Below are 20,342 nucleotides of genomic sequence, written 5' to 3'. Positions count from 1 at the left end.
AGGCCATCCTTATCTCCTATAGGCTTCTTTCTAATCCCTGCCCTTGGCCCTCTGAATCTTACAGTTAGCAAAAGTGTGTTGAGTCCTCATGCTTTGAATCTCTCTGACTTCAGCCAGAAAAAACTTTTCTTCTGGTAAAGGCTCATGTGATTAGATTGAACCCACCTGGATATTCCAGGCTAGTCTCCCTATTTTATTTGCACCCTTAACTACATCTGCAAAGTCTCCTTGCCATCCAACATAATATATTCAGAGGCATCTGAGATTAGGGCATGGATATCTTTGGGGGACCATTTTCCTTTCACAACTATATTTGCAACTTTTCTCGAGGACTAAAATTAGTTCAACATTTTAAATTTAAAAGAGTGATTATCTCTTGGTGTTAATATTTGGGGGGATTTTTTTTTTTTACTATTTTATAGGTCCTCTGCATTGATTAATATTTCTATAATCATAAAGTGGGTTTTTCTGTTGTCTTAATATAATGTTTTATATTCTCAAGATATACAAATAGATTATATATATATATTCTTCAATAATGCTGTGCAAGGGACCTCCCTAGAGTTCAAGTGGCCAAGACTCCATGCTCCCAATGCAGGGGACCTGTATTTGATCTCTGGTCAGGGAACTGGATCCCACATGCCGCTACTAAAGATTTCACTTGCCACAGTGAAGATCCTATGTGCTGCAACTAAGAAGACTTGACATGGTCAAATAAAATAAATACTAAATAATAATAATAATGCTGTGCAAAGTCAGCCTGCCTAAGAGAAGCATACTGATTTCTTCGACAACCAGATTGGTTCAAAACAGCAAACAGAAATGCTGGCCACCTGTAACCTCCCAAACTATCCCTTCTTTCTCATGCAAACACTGCTTGAAATTCACACAGAATTCTAAAACTAACTTTTCCTGTCAAATCATTATGTTACAAGGTCTTACCCATCACAGGGATTCCCCTCCATATACTTTCTGAAAATAATTTGTCGTTTGAGAATTTGAAGGCATTTGAATTGCTTTCAGTAATAAGTCAAAATGTTTGAACAGGTTGTTTATAAACAGACCTAGAAATGTCATTTTCACTGAGCATTGGATCAATTTAAATGCTGTTATTCACTGAATAATAACAACACCATGCTGTCTTTCTAAAATTCCAACACAGAATAATGAGACTAATTACTAGGTAAACTCAGCCCTGAGGAGGCCAAGAGGGCAGATATTCTCGGCAGCTGTCCAACTTGGAGTCTGGAGAAACAGCAGATGTTGTACAGAGGCTGCTGATGATGCGAGGCTCAGCCAAGAGGATCAAAGGATGAGGGGTATCCTGGGAAGAGGATGAGGCGCTCATTTTTTCAAAAACAGAAAGTGGACTGGTAGTCCAGTGGTTAGGAATCCTCCTGCCAATGCAGGGGACACAGGTTTCATCCCCAGTCCAGGAAGATCCCACATGCCACTCAACAACTAAGCCGGTGCAACACAACTACTGTGCCTGTGCTCCAGAGCCCAGGAACCACAACTACTGAGCCCATGTGCCACAACTTCTGAAACCCACACACCCTACAGCCTGTGCTCTGCAACAAGAGAAGCCACCACAATGAGAAGCCCATGCACTGCAACTAGAGAAAGACCACGTGCAGCGATGAAGACCCAGCACAGCTAAAAATAAATTCAAATTTTTTTAAAGTGGAGGAGGCATTTAAGTGGAGGAGGATTTAAAGTATTTACCAAATATAAATTTCAAACACTTCAATAATTCTTCAAGGTACTAACTTTTATACATTTGTTACCAAGTCCAAGCTCACTCTGCTCACCACATAACAACCAGTTAACCAAGAGACAAGATGTTGAGGCAAGGAATATGACTTTTAGACAGCCAGCTGACAAAGATGGCAGACTAATGTCTCAAAATAACCATCTTATCAGGGTTTGGATATCCAGTTTGTTTATAGAAGGGGAGAGGGGAGGTGAAGAAGTAAAGTAAAAAAGGCCATTAATCTTACAAATATCTTCTGGAATGATCAGAAGAGATGTGTTAATTTCTTCCTTCCTGTAGGCATCCAGAGGTGGACAGGGTCCTGAGCAAAGGTATTTTCGTTTAACATTCAGGCAGAGGGTCAGGGTTCCCTGAGGCAGGCCATTATGTATAATTATAATAGTAAAAGCAATGAAAAGCAAATGTTAAAAGTCAAAGAATCAGATCCAACATGGAGTCAATATTGGCTCTTCCATGTAACACATTCAATAAATAGTTATTGGGCATTGTTTCAGCACTGAAGATACAGTAGGAGAAAACTTGCAGCATAGTAGGTGAGATGGACATTAAACTAACAACCACTCAACTAATAACAAAATCATGACAAATGTTCCAAAGGAAAAGCTCAGAGTTCAACAAGAATGTTAGTCTGGAGGGCCAGAAAAAAGGATATTCTGAAGATGTGGAGTTTTTTTAATTAACTTTTTTATTTTGAGGTAATTATAGACTTACATGTAGTTACAAAAAATAACAGAGATGTCTTCCTTAAAGTTCAGTTTAGAAGGTTCTTTACATATTATAAATACTAGTTCTTTGTTGGATGTATAGTTTGCAAATATTTTCTCCCCAGTCTGTAACTTATTTTTTATCCTATTCACATGGGCTTTAGAAGAGCAGATGTTTTTAATTCTGATGAGATCCAGTTTATCAGTTTTTCCTGCTGTGGATCATGCTTTTGATATCAAGGCTAAGAACACTTTGCATAGTTCTAGATTATGAAGCGGAGAAGGCAATGGCACCCCACTCCAGTACTCTTGCCTGGGAAATCCCATGGGCGGAGGAGCCTGGTAGGCTGCAGTCCACGGGGTTGCGAAGAGTCAGACACGACTGAGTTACTTCACTTTCACTTTTCACTTTCATGCATTGGAGAAGGAAATGGCAACCCACTCCAGTGTTCTTGCCTGGAGAATCCCAGGGATGGGGGAGCCTGGTGGGCTGCCGTCTATGGGGTCACACAGAATTGGACCTGACCGAAGCGACTTAGCAGCAGCAGATTATGAAGATTTTCCCCTTTGGGTTTTTTCATAAAAGATTTATAGTTCTTGTATCTTACATTTTGAGTTATAGGTCAAGATTAATTTTTTTGTCTATGGATGCCCAATTGTTCCAACAAGGCTTGTTACAAAGCTATGCTTCCTCCATTGAATTGCCTTTACACTTTGTCAATATTAAGCTGGGTATATCTGTGAGGTCTATTTCTGGGTTATCCATTCTGTTCCATTGACTTATGCGTCATATCTTCTTTTGCACTGGGCCCCTGACCTTGTTTAACTGAGCAATCCTTCCAACTCACATTTCCACACCACCCTCATCTGCCACTACTTCAGGGCACAGAGAAATGGATAACACAGAAAAATATCCAGTCCTCACTCTGTGGCTCCTGAAGGAATATAAATTTCCCAGGTATTATATAAAGACTGCCAAGAAGTCACCCCGAGGCACCTCTCTGAGCAGACAGGGAGGTTAACATACATGCAGAGCCACCCAAGCATGAGCAGGTTCAAGGGAAAAAGCATACACTATGCAAACAGCTCCCAAGAACTTAGCACACAAAACTAACCCTGAAGATAATTAACTCAAAAAACAGAGGAACACTTCCCTACAGTGACTTTCCATGGTAACAAGTCAAAGAGAACATGAATTCAATAAAGCTCAAGGACAAGATGGAAAACAACAAAATGGTATGAAAAGGAAGACTGCAGACTTAATGAAACTGAGGATCAAAACATTACAAAACAAATCAGCATGTTGGAAACGGCAAGAAACAGACTCTACCACAGCTGATGATTCAATTAAAGACAGATGGGGAAAAGGGCGTTACAGAAATGGCAGTGAACAAAGATTCAAAAGTCAAAAAAATTAAAGCAACTGGAGGGAAACATTGCTATGGAGGTCAGGTGAAGATGATTCTGTATTACAATGATTGGTGGGCCTATAGTGAAAAATCCAACAAGTAGAACAGAAATTTTCAAAGATGAAACACACGATAATTTCCCTGAATTTTTGTTCAGTTGCTAAGTTGGGTCCGACTCTTTGCGACCCCATGGACTGCAGCATGCCAGCCTTCCCTGTCCTTCACTATCTCCTGGAGTTTGCTCTTGTCCACTGAGTCAGTGATACCAACCAACCATCTCATCCTCTGTCTCACTCTTCACCTCTGCCCTCAATCTTTCCTAGCATCACGGTCTTTTCCAATGAGTCAGCTCTTTGTAACAGGTGGCCAAAGTATTGGCACTTCAGCTTTGCATCAGACCTTCCAATGAATATTCAGGACAGATTTCCTTTAGGATTGACTGGTTTGATCTTGCTGTTCAAAGGACTCTCAAGAGTCTTCTCCAGCTCCACAATTTGAAAGCATCGATTCTTCAGTACTCAGCCTTCTTTATGGTCCAACTCTCAAATCCATACATCAGTCAGTTCAGTTCAGTCGCTCAGTCGTGTCCGACTCTTTGCGACCCCATGAATCGCAGCACACCAGGCCTCCCTGTCCATCACCATCTCCCGGAGTTCACTCAGACTCACGTCCATCGAGTCAGGGATGGCATCCAGTCATCTCATCCTGGGTCGTCCCCTTCTCCTCCTGCTCCCAATCCCTCCCAGCATCAGAGTCTTTTCCAATGAGTCAACTCTTAGCATGGGGTGGCCAAAGTACTGGAGCTTCAGCTTTAGCATCATTCCTTCCAAAGAAATCCCAGGGCTGATCTCTTTTAGAATGGACTGGTTGGATCTCTCAAGAGTCTTCTCCAACACCACAGTTCAAAAGCATCAATTCTTCGGGGCTCAGCCTTCTTCACAGTCCAACTCTCACATCCATACATGACCACTGGAAAAACCATAGCCTTGACTAGACGGACCTTAGTTGGCAAAGTAATGTGTCTGCTTTTGATTATACTATCTAGGTTGGTCATAACTTTTCTTCCCAGGAGTAAGTGTCTTTTAATTTCATGGCTGCAGTCACCATCTGCAGTGATTTTGGAGCCCCCCAAAATAAAGTCTGACACTGTTTTCACTGTTTCCCCATCTATTTCCCATGAAGTGATGGGACCAGATGCCATGATCTTCATTTTCTGAATGTTGAGCTTTAAGCCAACTTTTTCGCTCTCCTCTTTCACTTTCATCAAGAGGCTTTTTAGCTCCTCTTCACTTTCTGCCATAAGGGTGGTGTCATCTGCATATCTGAGGTTATTGATATTTCTCCTGGCAATCTTGATTCCAGCTTGTGTTTCTTCCAGTCCAGCGTTTCTCATGATGTACTCTGCATAGAAGTTAAATAAGCAGGGTGACAATATACAGCCTTGATGTACTCCTTTTCCTATTTGGAACCAGTCTGTTGTTCCATGTCCAGTTCTAACTGTTGCTTCCTGACCTGCATACAGATGTTCTCAAGAGGCAGGTTAGGTGGTCTGGTATTCCCATCTCTTTGGAAAAACCATAGTTTTGACTATATAAACCTTTGTCAGCAAAGTGATGTATCTGCTTTTTAACGTGCTGTCTAGGCTTGTCACAGCTTTTTTTCCAAGGAGCAAGCAATTTCATGGATGCAGTCACCATCCGCAGTGATTTTGGAGCCCCAGCAAAGAAAATCTGTCATTGTTTCCACTTTTCCCCTTTCTACTTGCCATGAAGTGATGGGACCAGATGCCATGATCTTAGTTTTTTGAATGTTGAGTTTTAAGCCATCTATTTCACTCTCCTCTCCCAGCCTCATCAAGAGGCTGTTTAGTTCCTCTTCACTTTCTGCCATTAGGGTGGTATTATCTGTATATCTGAGTTGTTGATATTTCTCCCAGAAATCTTGATTCCCTGAATTGGGGAGAGGGGGAAGTCTGGAAATTGAAAGGTCATATCACTGTCAATCTGAAAGCTGAGAATTATATTTTACTCAGGGGCTATTACTGAGGACTCTAGCCCAGGAATAAGCTTCTCAGATAGTGCCGAGAAACTGCTCCAAAGAGGTAAGAGAAGAGCCAGTGTGTATAGGAGATTTTACTTAAAAAAAAAAAAAAAAAGAACATCAAAAGATTACTGGTAAACACACAAAAAACAGACATCTCATGTTAATGATTTTAGTGCTTTTCTGTATTGGGGAAGATGTAAGAGTCTGGGTTCACTGAAATTATTCCTTTGATATACATCTTAACTATCTAGGACCAGTAATCCTTTTTTTTTTCACCATCCTGAATTCCCCTCAGGACATACCATCAGGGTGGCTACAGCAACATTCGCTATTTACTGCAATGGCAAGCAACAAATTTTGTCCACACTACATGACAAGAAATTGGATACAAAAAGCTTAATTTCCTATCAAAGCCACCAAACTTCCATCATAAGGATTTCTTCAGTACCAGGTAGCAGAATCTAGATGGCCTCAACATTCAGATGAATGCTGAATGCCCCATGGCAGCATTCAAAGCCAGAAGATGGGGATTTCCCTGGTGGTCTAGTGGCTAAGGCTCCATGCTTCCAACACAGGGGTCCTAGGTTCGATTTCTGGCTCAGGATCTAGAACCCACAGGCCACAGCTAAGAGTCTGTATGACACAACTAAAGATCCCACATGCTGCAACTAAGACTAGGTGCAGTCAAACAAATATATAAATATTTTGAAAATTTTAAAAAGATTGCACCATTAAAAAAAAAAAAAGGCCAGAAGACCACACAGAAGTGTGTGCTGCAGCAAAGAATGTGTGATAGTTCTGTGTGTGTGCCATTATGATGTCCATTTAATGTTATTTCCAGGTGGTGGGATTTAGGATTTTTTTTTTAACGCATTATTTGAACTCTTTAGAATAAACAAATATCACTGTTATCAAACTAAAAGGGCTCTGGATCCCAGTTTCATTGTGGTACTGTTAGGGGAAGCACACTGACTGAAACTGCCCACCCTAGCCAGGCACCATAGTAACCATTTGCATGAGCTGGTTTACAGCAGGAGGTCCTGGTAAGGAACACAGAACTAATAGGCCACCACCAACCAGGAGAGTTCAGGAAAGGTCAAAAAAGGACACCACATGTTCAATCACCTCCCAGAATCCTTCTCGCTGGCTTCCATCTTGGCTAAGCAATGCATGTGCCACCAGGAAGGACTCTGAGTCAGAATGATTGGCCAAAGAACCCGGAAACTAATCCCATCACCACAAAACCCAAGACTGCAAGCCACATGGCAGAGTAGTTCTCCTGGGTTCCCTTACCCTACTACTCTTCACCCGGGTACCTTTTCCAATAAAATACCCTTTCTTGCTTTGTCAGCATGTGTGTCCCCTTGGATAATTCATTTAAAAGTGTTAGACAGGAGCCCACTTTTGGGCCCTGGAAGGGGTCCCCCTTCCTGCAACAGTACAGGTGGTGAAGTAGAGCAAAGATTCCCCCACAGCACCAATTCTCAGGACACCAGCAAAATGGCCTACAAATCAACTCAATTCTGATGCTCTCTGCCTGGAGACAGCACCAGATCCACAAGTTAAGGGCTCAGTCCAGCAGCACTCCGTCTCCTTGCCTTACTTCAGATGCCAGTCACAAGCACAAATTATCACCTGGTTTCTGACCAACCAGCTATAGACCAGAGTTCCAATGACCCCTGCCTTAGGTTGGATTAATGTCCTAAAGCAGCTCACAGAACTCAAACAAATATTTTACTTACTAGATTATCAGTTTACTATAAAAGGATGTAACTCAGAGTCAGATGGAAGAGAAGCATCAGGCAAAATGGGGAGAAAGGAGCACAGAATTTATACTCACTCCAGGAGTGCCTCTCTCTCCAAATCTCCACGTCAGCCAACCTAAAAGCTCTGAGAACTCCATCCTCTTGGATTTTTACGAAAGTTTCATTACATAGGTATGATTGCTTAGATCAATGATCTTTAGCTACTGACTCATCCTCCAGCTTCTTTCCTCTCTCTTTTTCCAGCCATTCTCCTTTTCTCTCCTTTTTTTTTTTGGTGGGGGGGGGGGCTATTTTCAGTTTATTGCATGAAAGAGTTACACTGCTGCTGCTGCTGATGCTGCTGCTGCTGCTGCTGCTGCTGCTGCTGCTGCTAAGTCACTTCAGTCATGTCCGACTCTGTGCGACCCCATAGACGGCAGCCCTCCAGGCTCTCCCATCCCTGGGATTCTCCAGGCAAGAACACTGGAGTGGGTTGCCATTTCCTTCTCCAATGCATGAAAGTGAAAAGTCAAAGTGAAGTCGCTCAGTCATGTCCGACTCTTGGCGACCCCATGGACTGCAGCCTACCAGGCTCCTCCATCCATGGGACTAGTTCAAGTTAAAAGCAGACCCCAAATGGTTACATTATACAAGCTATGAGGTTTTTAAACTTGTGACAAGGGACAGAAAGGAAATTCTACTCATTGCAAAAAAAAAAAAAAAAATCCTCATTTAAGCTTCAGTGAACCCAAAGCATTTAAAACCCATGAACTTTCATCTGGTCATGCTAGCCAGTCTCTATGAAGAACTGACATATGTTCTTGTGCTGGTCACCCTGTAGCTGAATTACTCCTCCATATTCTGGCTGTTCAATTGCAGTACCAGTGCAGGCAAACTTCTTTCTTAAACACCTTTACTAGTTCCTCTTTATCATAATCATCAGCAATCCCTTGACAGTAGTAAGGCTCTTTCTGCCATTTCTCTGTTGAATTCTTATATAATCCTCAATGCTAGCAGGAAGGCATAGCAAAGGGGGTTGGAGGGTGGGACTAAAGGTTCCAACTGTCTAATCACCAGGTTGGTTATCCTAGTAACCAATCTTCATTCTAGGGCTCTCCAAAAACCAGTTGATTAATATAAGAAATACCTTTAAATTCTCACCACCTAGGACACTCCAAGGGTTTGGAGAGCTGTGAGCCAGGAACCACAGACACCATTTGATCATTTGAATGACAAAATATATTTTTCTCACCAATCACAATAGTGCACAAACTGATGGTGATTTTTCTTAAAAAAAAAAAAAAAGATTTAAAGCAAATATGCAAAGATGTTAGCAGTGGTGTTGTCCTAAGTGGAAGGAACATGGCTGATCGCTTTCTTCTTTGCTGTGCATCTTTTAATTTCTAAAAATTAACAAGTAAATAAATAGGAGCAGAGACGAAAAACTTCCTGGTGAAAGAACTGCCATGAACCTAGTTAGAAGAAGAAGGAGATGGTATCATCCAGGAACTAAGAACAGGACAGTGTGGAAAAGAAAGTCACACATGGTGAGGCAGATGGGTGGGAAAACCACCAGCAGAGCTTGCAGGCCACACAGGAGACTTAGAAAGTCATACAAAAGCTTGCCCCTGATCAAAATTTAATCTATTCCAAAAATCTCACTTTCCACTCTCGGCCCACAACTAAAAATAATTTTTAAATACTGAAAAATTGGACTTGCCTGGTGGTACAGTGGATGGGAATCCACCTGCCAATGCAGGGGGACATGGATTCGATCCCTGGTTGAGGAAGATTCCACATGCCTCAGGGTAACGAGGCCCACAACGAGAGAGCTCTAGGGCCCAGGAGCCACAGCTACTGAGCCCACATGATGCAACTACTGAAGCCTGCGTGCCTAGAGCCTGTGCTCCATAACACAAGAAGCCACTGCACTACTAAGAAGCCTGTGCACTGCAATGAAGAGCAGATCCTGCTCACTGCAACTGGGGAAAGCTCACTTGCAGCAACAAGGACCAAGCACAACCAAAAAGTTGTTTTTTTTTTTTAAATGAATAAATGCCAAAAAATTAAGTGTTCAGAGTCGTCCGCACACCACCATGGCCAAAGCAGTGAACTTCACAGACAACTTTGTCCGTCAGTCAGCTACAGTACCTTTCCATCCTATTAATAAAAAAAAGCTCTCCTTATGTTCTAGGATAGTTTTAGTAAAAAGGTCACACAAAAGATATTAAATATGTCTCATAATTAAAATAGTACTAAATCAACTCCAACAAGCTGCAAATGAAAAATCACCTTGGTCCTTATACATAAAACTCTGTTTAGTATTTCAAAGTTTCTCCAGCAACTTCATTCCAAATGTCAGCAAAGATAATAGTCCCTTGGACTGCAAGGAGATCAAACCAGTCAATCCTAAAGGAAATCAACCCTGAATATTCACTGAAAAGACTGATGCTGAAGCTGAAGCTCCAATACTTTGGCCACCTGATGCAAAGGTGATTCATGAGAAAAGACCCTGATGCTGGGAAAGACTGAAGGCAGGAGACAGAGGACAAGATGGTTGGATGGGATCACCGACTCAATGGACATGAGTTTGAACAAGCTCTGGGAGATGGTGAAGGACAGGGAAGCCTGGCCTGCTGCAGTCCATGGGGTCACAAAGAGCCAGACACAACTGAGCAACTGAACAACAACAATCAAACATATAAAACTAGATGGCAGCACTTGCCTGCCTTTTTAGGACACAAATGGCAGTCACACTGCTGTCATCTTTTAACATCAAAAATAATTAGGAATCAAAACAGAAATTCTATGAATTGTTAGTTTAACTTTGTTTATAAATTCCAAACAGCCTAAACATCTGTATATTTTTCTTACTACTCAGTTTGCCTAAAACAAGTTCGAGTTCCTGACCTCTTAACAGCTATACTTGTTTAGTATGAGTGAAGAAAAAGATCCACGAGGTCAAAAGGATTTTTATTAAAACCAGTATGGTTCCCACAAGGATCCAGGGCAGGATGCAGACAGTAAATAAAGAGTTGGTGGCTACTCTGTTCCTATGTGGCAGTCCCCCTAGCCTGACCTCTGTTTTCCTGCAGCCAAGCAGGCAGCCACCTTCTCAGGAGCACATACCCTGTGCTCTCCTGAGAATACCAGTGATCCAGAAGCTCAGGTCTTTGTTTCAAAGTCCCACCAAAGGGCTGGTCAACAATCATCATTACTGCATGAAATTCACAGAGTCAACAGAGAAATGAAATAACATCATATTTCTATAGTTCTTTTTAGTTAACAGACATTTCCTTTCAGGGAATTCCCTAACAATCCAGTGGTTAATGGGGCTTCCTCGGTGGCCCAGTAGTAAAGAATCCACCTACAATGCAGGAGATGTGGGTTCGATCCTTGGGTTGAGGAGATCCTCTGGAGCACAGCATGGCAACCCACTCCAATATTCTTGCCTGGAGAATCCTATGGTCAGAGGAGCCGTGTGGGCTACAGTCCATAGCGTTGCAAAGAGTTGGACATGACTGAAGTGACTTAGCACTCATGCTTGCCAGCAGTTAGGACTCTGAGCTCTCACTACTGAGGACATGGGTTTGATCCCTGGTTGGAGAACTAAGATCCAACAAGAAGCAGAGCAGCGAAAAAAAATATCCTTTCATATGCATCAGCTCATTTAATTTTCACAATATTGTAAGGCAATTATCAATATCTTCATGCTACATATGAGGCACTAAAGTTCATAGATACTGAGCATATTACCTGAGCTCACACTGGCAGAGCTGAATAGAGTCCAAGTCTTCTTGGCTCTAAATTCAGGTGGCTCTTCCCTTCACAATATTTGACAAAAGCAGTTGATCACCCTATCTCTAAAGTAGACCCATAGCCACTCCCTATTCCACCCCACCCAGTTACTATTCAATCACCCTAGTTTTTGCTTCTATAACCAAGGAGGACCCTGTGAGGCCTTCCTGGGACAGACTCCTCCCCTATATTCTCTGCTATGGCAGCTTTCTGAAGTACCTAGATCATAGTATCTGATAGACACTGACTGGGTGGTTTTACAGATGCTAAGACCACCATCAATTGGAAGAAATTAATTACTTGATGATTATGAACCTCCAGACATACTGGCACCTAAGGATTGATAATGTTAACCCCTGTGACACCATCTTGTTACCTCACCATCAACCAATCAGAGAACTGTACATGAGCTGATCATATACTCTGGGACCACTCCCCATTTACCTGGCCTTTACAAATGCTTGCTAAAACCCTTTGGGAAGCTTGGGGTTTAATTCTATGCATCATCACACCATGTCTGGCTCCAGGAATATTTAGTTCTCATTTCTTATGAAAATCTAGTTTTGTAAGATATCCTTCATGTTTTCTGGCATATAGTTTTACTTATCTTTATTTCTACTGTCAAATTAACACATATACATACTCTTATTATGGGTCTATTATTTGCAAATCATTAGCTTGATATAATTACACAAAAAAAGTAAATTGACTTTTTAAAAATAGTAACTAGATAGCAGGGATCTGGTTTAAGGAGTTCACAAATTGGCTGGAGTAAAAAAGAAAAAATGAAGAGGTAAGCTGATGCTGGGAGGGATTGGGGGCAGGAGGAGAAGGGGACGACAGAGGATTAGATGGCTGGATGGCATCACCGACTCGATGGACGTGAGTTTGAGTGAACTCCGGGAGTTGGTGATAGACAAGAAGGCCTGGCATGCTGCAATTCATGGGGTCGCAGCGTCGGACATGACTGAGCGACTGAACTGAACTGAACTGAAGCAAAGAGAAAAAGATATAAATAACATTAATATAAAATATCATGATAGAGTGGCATAAGATTAGTTGCCAAATTAAATATGAACAAATTACTTGCTACGGAAATTCACAGGAAGGATACCTGAAGCTGAACTGCAAAGAAAAAACTTCAAGAAAGACAGGGAATGAATTTTAATTAGCTCTTGAAGGACAAGTAGGATTTATAAAAGTACAAAGACTGAAAACATCATGGAAACTCAAGGAAACTTGCTTTGCTAAAGAAGAGAGTATGGTTTAGAAGGTAATCAGAAAAAAAGCTCACAAAAGAATGAGACCAATTCAAATAAAGACCATTAATGCCAGGATGAGAAGTCTGAAATTTATAGGCAATGAGAGCCACTTAACTGTTTAATGCAGGGCTTTCCCATGATCCAAGTGGTATTTTAGGAAAATTATTCTGACATGGAGTGAGACAGATGGATGAGAGGAAGCTGTCACTAATCTACTTGGCTTCTCTGTAAGGAGCTTTCCTTTTTATTCACTCAAGCTTTGAGAACAGTTATCCCAAAAAAAACAGTTTCTGGATGAACATTTCCAGGATGTTCACTGCTGCAAACGCCTTATTTAATTGGAAGAGATCACAAATAACCACATCACAGGCTGACACCTTCAAGCTCTGCTGCCGTTGCTGTTTAATTGCAAAGTCATGTTTGACTCTTTGTGACCACCACGGACTGTAGCCCATCAGGCTCCTCTGTTCATGGAATTTTCTAGGCAAGAATACTGGAGTGGGTTTCCATTTCCAACTCCAACCTTCAAGCTCTACTTTATGATAAAGCTAAAGGAGAAAAGTCACAGGGCCCTCCCTGGTGGTCCAGTGGCTAAGTCTCTGCACTCCCAAAGCAGGGGGCCCAGGTTCAATCCTGGTTGGGGAACTAAGATCTGGGGCAACTAAGCCTGAACACAGCACCTACTGAGTCTACATGCTGCAACTACTGAAGCCCATGCCCCCTAGAGGCTGTGTTCCACAATAAGAGAAGCCACCACAATGAGAAGCCCATGCCCCACAACAAAGAGTGGCCCCCATTCACCACAACTAGAGAAAGCCTGTGATCAGCATTGAGGACCTAGTGCAGCCATATATAAATAAATTTTTTTAATATATTAAAAAAAATTAAAGAATGTGAAGTGACTTAGCCAAGGTAACACAGAATGTAAGTAGTGAGTGCAAGAGTCACCTAGCCTCATCTTCATTGTACTACACAGCCTACCTTACCTTCACATGGCATTCAGGCCCTGAACAGTATAGCTCCAAACTGCCTCTCCAGTCTAGCAAAATGTTTACATCTTTTGTTTTGTATATATACAGTCAGCCTTCTTTATCCACGGGTTCCAAATCCACAGATTCAATCAACTACAGACTGAAAACATTCAAGAACAAATAAAAAATTCCAGAATGTTCCAAGAAGCAAAATGAGAACCAGCTGCATGTTAGTACTATTTACACAGTATTTACATTGTATTTACAACTATTTCCATAGTATTTGGGCCTTTCCTGGTGGTTCAGGGGTAAAGAACCCACCTGCCAAGAAGAAGACACAGGTTCAATCCCTGGGTCAGATCCCCTGGAGAAGGGAATGGCAACTCACTCCAGTATTCTTGCCTGGAGAATCCCATGGACAGAGGAGCCTAGCGGGCTACAGTCCATAGCGTCACAAAGAGTCAGACACGACTTAGTGACTAAACACCACACCACACCACATAGTATATATACTATATTAGGTATTTTAAGTAATCTAGAGATGATTTAAAGTACTCAGGAGGATGAATATAGGTTATATGCAAATACTGCTGCTGCTGCTGCTAAGTCGCTTCAGTCGGGTCCAATTCTGTGTGACCCCATAGACGGCAGCCCACCAGGCTCCCCCGTCCCTGGGATTCTCCAGACAAGAACACTGGAGTGGGTTGCTATTTCCTTCTCCAACGCATGAAAGTGAAAAGTGAAAGTGGGGTTGCTCAGTTGTGTCCGACTCTTAGCGACGCCATGGACTGCGGCCCACCAGGCTCCTCTGTCCATGGGATTTTCCAGGTAAAGTGCCGGAGTGGGGTGCCATTGCCTTCTCCATATGCAAATACTACATCATTTTATATAAGGGACTTCAGTAGCATGGATTTGAGTATCAGTAGGGGGTCCTGGTACTCTTGCCTGGAAAATCCCATGGATGGAGGAGCCTGGTAGGCTGCAGTCCATGGGGTCACTAAGAGTCAGACACGACTGAACGACTTCACTTTGACTTTTCACTTTCATGCATTGGAGAAAGAAATGGCAACCCACTCCAGTGTTCTTGCCTAGAGAATCCCAGGGATGGGGGAGCCTGGTGGGCTGCTGTCTATGGGGTTGCACAGAGTCGGACACGACTGAATCGACTTAGCAGCAGCAGCAGCAGGGGGTCCTGGAACCAATCCCCCATGAATACTGGGGGATGATTATAAATCAAAGTGGTTTCATTGATTCAATAATTTCATTATTTCTAAACAATCATAGAAAATCTGTTGATTTCTATGTTATTAGTAGTTGCTTAACCTGAATATACACATATTCTATGACTGAAAAGTAAAAGGAAAACCCCATTTAAAACAAAGCTGGGGGACATCTCTGATGGTCCAGTGGTTAAGACTCTACACTGCCAATACAGGGAGAGCAGGTTTAATCCCTGGTGGGGGAACTAGGATCCCATATGCCATGCAGCGTGGCCAAAAGATAAATAAATAAATAAAAAGAAGGCAGAAGTCATGAAGGGGGAAGATCTCCTGCACTATCCCTCATTACTGTCTGCAGATCCCAACAGGAAGAGATGTAACTTGGATCTCCAACAGGAAGATTATTACTTTCCTTACTCCAAAAAAGAAAGATTTCTCCTTGCCCAGCAACAGCCTCAGGCTGAAAAACTATTCAGCCAAAAGAAACCATCATCACCCTGAACTCTCTCTTTCCTCCAATGGACTTTCTTTCAAAACAGCCCCCTCCAACTTCTTTCTTCTCTAGAAAGTAACATTCCTCTCCTTTTGCCAGACTTGCCTATGGTTTTGCCACAGCTTGTGCATCCTGAATTGCAATTCCTCTACTATTCTCAAATATTAATAAACCCATTTTGCTTGTAAAATACTGGCTGTTTTACTCTAAAGATCAACACAGCCTAGAAATTCTACTCTTAGTAAATGCCAACAGGAACATGTACAAAAGTTCATCAAAAGACAAGTTCAATATTTACAGCCTACACAATATTCACAACCTACACAAGCCAAAAACAAACAAACAAAAAAGGTCATAACCCAAATGTCTATCTATAACAGAAAATAAAATATATATGCACAGAAAATATAAAATTGCAATGAGAATAAACAAACTACAACAACACATATACGTGTGAATCTTACTAACACAATGCTGAGTGAAGAAGCTGGGCACAAAAAAGTACAGACTCTATGATTCCATTTACATGAAGCTCAAAACCTACATATTAGAAATTAGGGAGAGGGGTTTACCTGGTGGTCCAGTGGTTAAGAATCTGCCTTGCAACGCAGGGGACACCAGTTCAATCTCTAGGATGGGAGGATACCACATACCACAGAGCAACTAAGCCCGTGCACCACAGCTACTAAGCCTGCACTCTAGAGCCCTCTAGCCACAACTACTGGGCCCATTCACCACATCTACTGAAGCCCGCGTGCCTAGAGCCCACACTCCACAACAAGAGAAGCCTCTGCAACAAGAGAAGACACCACAACAAGAAGCCCATGCACTGCAACTAGAGAAAACCCTTCAAACAACAACAAAGACCCAGCACAGCCCAACAAATTTTTTAAAAGAAGTATTTTTTTTAAAAGGAAGTTAGGGGAACTTCCCTGGTCGTTCAGTGGCCAAGACTCTGAGCTCCCAATGCAGGTGGCCCAGGTTTGATCCCTGGTCAGGGAACTAGATCCTGATGTATGCTGCATGTATGCTGCAACTAAGAGTTTGCATGCCACAACTGAAGATCCCATATCCCACAACCAAGATGGAAGATCTTGCATGCTGCCACTGAGACCTAGTGCAGCCAGATAAATAAGTAATTAAAAACAAAAAAGACATTAGGATAAGGGTTCTCAGCCCCCAGGTTGTGGGGAGCAGATACGACTGAAGGGAGTAGATGCCTTAACACAAATCAAAGCAGTGGCACTAAACTATTAGTCGCTGTATTCTTCACAGCCATGCCCTCAAGTTGAGAAAGGGAAAAAAAAGCTTGCTTCAATAAACAATGTTCTTGATGAACAGTAAATATCATTAACATTATTAAATCTTGCTTTTCAACATACATCTTTTTAATACTTTAATATAATGTGTAATATGTGATGAAATGGGAAGTATACATGAGGCACTTCTGTCCCATACTTAAGTCCAAGGGTTGTCATGAAGAAAAGCACTTGTGTGAAAATTTGAGTTGTAAACTGATATAGCCATTCTTTTGATAGAATGTCATTTTTACTTAAAAGAATGATTGACAAGCTGAGGCTATTCAGTCTTGAGTATCTAGCACACATTTCCTCTAAAATGAACTATTGTAAGTGAGCCTATTACTTCAAGGAAAACAACTTAGTATTTGTTGGCAATAAAAAAAATTCAAGCTTTCAACAAAAATTATTTTGGAAAACTTATACCTGACACAAAGAGCTTGACAATTTCACACTACTTAGGACTCTTCTTGGGGGCTTCCCTGATGGTCCTGTGGTTAAGAATCCACCTTCCAGTCCAGGGGACACGGGTTCCATCTCTGGTAGGGGAACTAAGATCCCACATGCCATGGGGCAAACAAGCTGGCGCAAGCAACTACTGAGCCCGCATGCGGCAACCAAGACCAGACACAGCCAAACAAATATTTTTTTAAAAGAAAGACTCTTCACTGATAGGTTAGTGGTAGAAGTAATCATTATGAGGCTTTTTTGTTTTGTTTTTGTATAATGAAATATGCCAACATTTGAAAGATTTGCAGAACTCAGTGAGCAGAGATCTGGAATAGGTAAACCCGTAGAAACAAAAAATGATGGAGCAGGAATGGAGAGTGACTGCTAATGTGTATGCAGTTTTATTTTGGGGTATTGGAAATATTAAATTGTAGTGGTGGTTTTACAACTCTGTAAATACGCTAAAAAAATCACTGCACTTTATACTTTTAATGGGTGAATTGCATGGTACATGAACTATGTCTCCAAGAGCTGTAAATCAAAAATTATACCACTGTAATAAAATCACAATATCTGAAGTTTATTTAAAGAAAAAAACCAGACTGTCACCCCACAGACCATGGTTTGCTGATCCCTGTTTAACCATTATCTTTGAATTTCTCATTCTAGAACACCTTTTGGTGATCAGTTATTTCAAACTCTACTTTTAATTTACTGTTTTTCCTTATTCTTCCATCATGCCCTTCTTTTATCTGTACATCAAAACAATTTTCTTTAAAGTTGCCTATATTAATAAAATGAGCCTCCTTCCAACCAATACCTCACAACCAAAACACACACACACACACAATAAAAGATATCAGATGTGGCCATAGTTATCTAAGATCTGACTTGGGGTAAAAGACCAGTTTCCAAGTTCACTCATGTGATTGTTGATACAAAGCCTCAGTTTCTCAACTCAAAGATATCTTAATCTGTCACTTGCGTTTCCTCATGACTCCTTAGCTGACTTCCTCCAAAGCAAGCAAGTCAAGAAAAAGAGCAAGGAAGACGCTCTGTGCCTCTTATGACCTAGTTTCTGAAATGTACATTCAGTTCAGTCCAGTTGCTCAGTCATGTCCGACTCTGCGACCCCATGAATTGCAGCACACCAGGCCTCCCTGTCCATCACCAACTCCCGGAGTTCACTCAGACTCACGTCCATCGAGTCAGTGATGCCATCCAGCCATCTCATCCTCTGTCCCCTTCTCCTGCCCCCAATCCCTCCCAGCATCAGAGTCCTTTCCAATGAGTCAACTCTTTGCATGAGGTGGCCAAAGTACATTACCTCCACTTTATTCTATTTGTGAGAAGTAAGTAGCCAAGTCTTGCCCACATTCAAAAAGAGAGGAATTAGGCTCCATCTCTTGAAGAGAGGAGTATGAAATAATTTGTGGACATATCTTAAAACCACCACAGACTCCTTATGTGTGATAGTCACACAGTCATGTTCGACTCTGCAACCCCGTGGACATGACTTGTTGCCACTCTTTGCGACCCCTGTAGCCCACTAGGCTAATCTGTCCAAGGAATTCTCCCAGGCAAGAATACTGAAGTGGATTGCCATTTCCTCCTCCAGAGGATCTGCCCAACCCAAGGATCCAACCCACTCCCTTATGTCTCCTGCATTGGCAGGCAGATTCTTTACCACTGGGCCCCCTGAACTTTTTTTGCTAACTTGATGGTATGTAAAATAACAACTTCCTAAACCATGTGTTTTTAATTCAAGTATGAATGGAACACATCAGGTTACCCTGGATAACTTATGCTTCATCTATGAGTGAAGCAAATTAGTATCCAGAATTCAGCCATTTTATTCTTTCTGTTTTTAAAAAAAAATAAATTTAAGTAAACGTCTAACACAGTCTGACAAGGAATTAACCTGGAGGCAATACTGAATAGTCAAGAAGAGCATAATCTCTGAGGCCAGTCTGTGGAGATTTCGATCTTGCAGTCAAGATCTGTCACACTAACAGGTGTGAAATCTTTGGGCGGCAACTTTGCTTCTCTGTACCTCAGTTTCCTCATGCACTCTCATACTATATCAGCATGGGAAGGAACAACTATATTTAAGCCTAAAACTCCCCACCTAGGAAGAAACAAACCACCCAAATGCTTCGTCTCTTTTTCAAAAGCGCTCTTGAAGCCGGCTCGAGGACGAGGAGAGCGTCTCCTGGATAGCTGGTCCCACTTGCCTCCGGACTCAGGGCTCGGTCCTAAGTGGGGTGACGGAACTGGGGAATATCATCCCACTTAGCAGCGGCAACATCCTGCCGTCCCTTCAGCAACCCAGCTGGTGCGAATAACCCCGCGCTCCCGCAATCGCCCCGCCGCTCTCACCTGAGGGGGTACTGTAGCTCAGAGACCTGCCAGCCGCGCCCCCGACCGCCGCCCAGGTCGAGAGGCGGGGCGAGGGTCCAAGCCACGCCCACCCAACCTCGGGGCCGGACCTCACTGGGCCCCCACCACCGCCTATCTCACTGCGCCTGCGCCCGAAGGCGCGAGGCAGGCTGGGAGGTGCCTGGGGCTTGTATGGTGCGTAGGTTGGTTACCTGTTCCGCTGCTCAGGTGTTCGCCGCGGCCTCTGGGTAGCGCTTTTGCCACTGCTACTGTCCCAGCCGTCTTCACCTCAGAGGCTTACCAACCCCTAAACCAGAAAGTTCCTTCCGCGCGACCCACGCCGAGATCCCAGCAACCAGCCAGGGTCTAAAGCTACTGACACCTCCTCCCCACCTGTATACCTGGCGCTACACTAATTCCATGTATTGCTAAGTCACTTCAGTCGTGTCCGACTCTGTGTGGCCCCATAGACGGCAGCCCAACAGGCTCCCCCGTCCCTGGGATCCTCCAGGCAAGAACACTGGAGTGGGTTGCCATTTCCTTCAATGCGTGAAAGCGAAAAGTGAAAGTGAAGTCTCTCAGTCGTGTCCGACTTAGCGACCCCATGGACTGCAGCCTACCAGGCTCCTCCATCCATAGGATTTTCCAGGCAAGAGTACTGGAGTGGGGTGCCATTGTCTTCTCCAGTTCCATGTATTATGTCATTTTAATACCCTCTGCAACTGACACTGAAACAAGTTAAAGAACTGGCTTAAAGTCAGAGATCCAAGATGTACTAGAACTTCAAATAGATTAC

At 42.6% G+C, this 20,342-nt stretch overlaps 1 long non-coding RNA gene across 1 annotated transcript in view; it reads right to left on the bottom strand.

Moving 5' to 3' along the window:
* LOC120872637 overlaps positions 1–19,604 on the bottom strand; it is a 223,297-nt gene extending 203,693 nt beyond the window's left edge. Inside the window, exon 1 of the long non-coding RNA XR_005723300.1 lies at positions 19,547–19,604. This is a non-coding gene — a long non-coding RNA (uncharacterized LOC120872637). The remainder of the gene's footprint in view (positions 1–19,546) is intronic.
* Positions 19,605–20,342: the final 738 nt, after the last annotated feature.

This window comes from Oryx dammah, unplaced genomic scaffold (assembly GCF_014754425.2).
Source record: "Oryx dammah isolate SB20612 unplaced genomic scaffold, SCBI_Odam_1.1 HiC_scaffold_13, whole genome shotgun sequence".
Classification (NCBI taxonomy): domain Eukaryota; kingdom Metazoa; phylum Chordata; class Mammalia; order Artiodactyla; family Bovidae; genus Oryx; species Oryx dammah.
The sequence above is the reverse complement of the archived record's forward strand: the minus strand, read 5'-3'. Positions and strand labels throughout refer to the sequence as shown.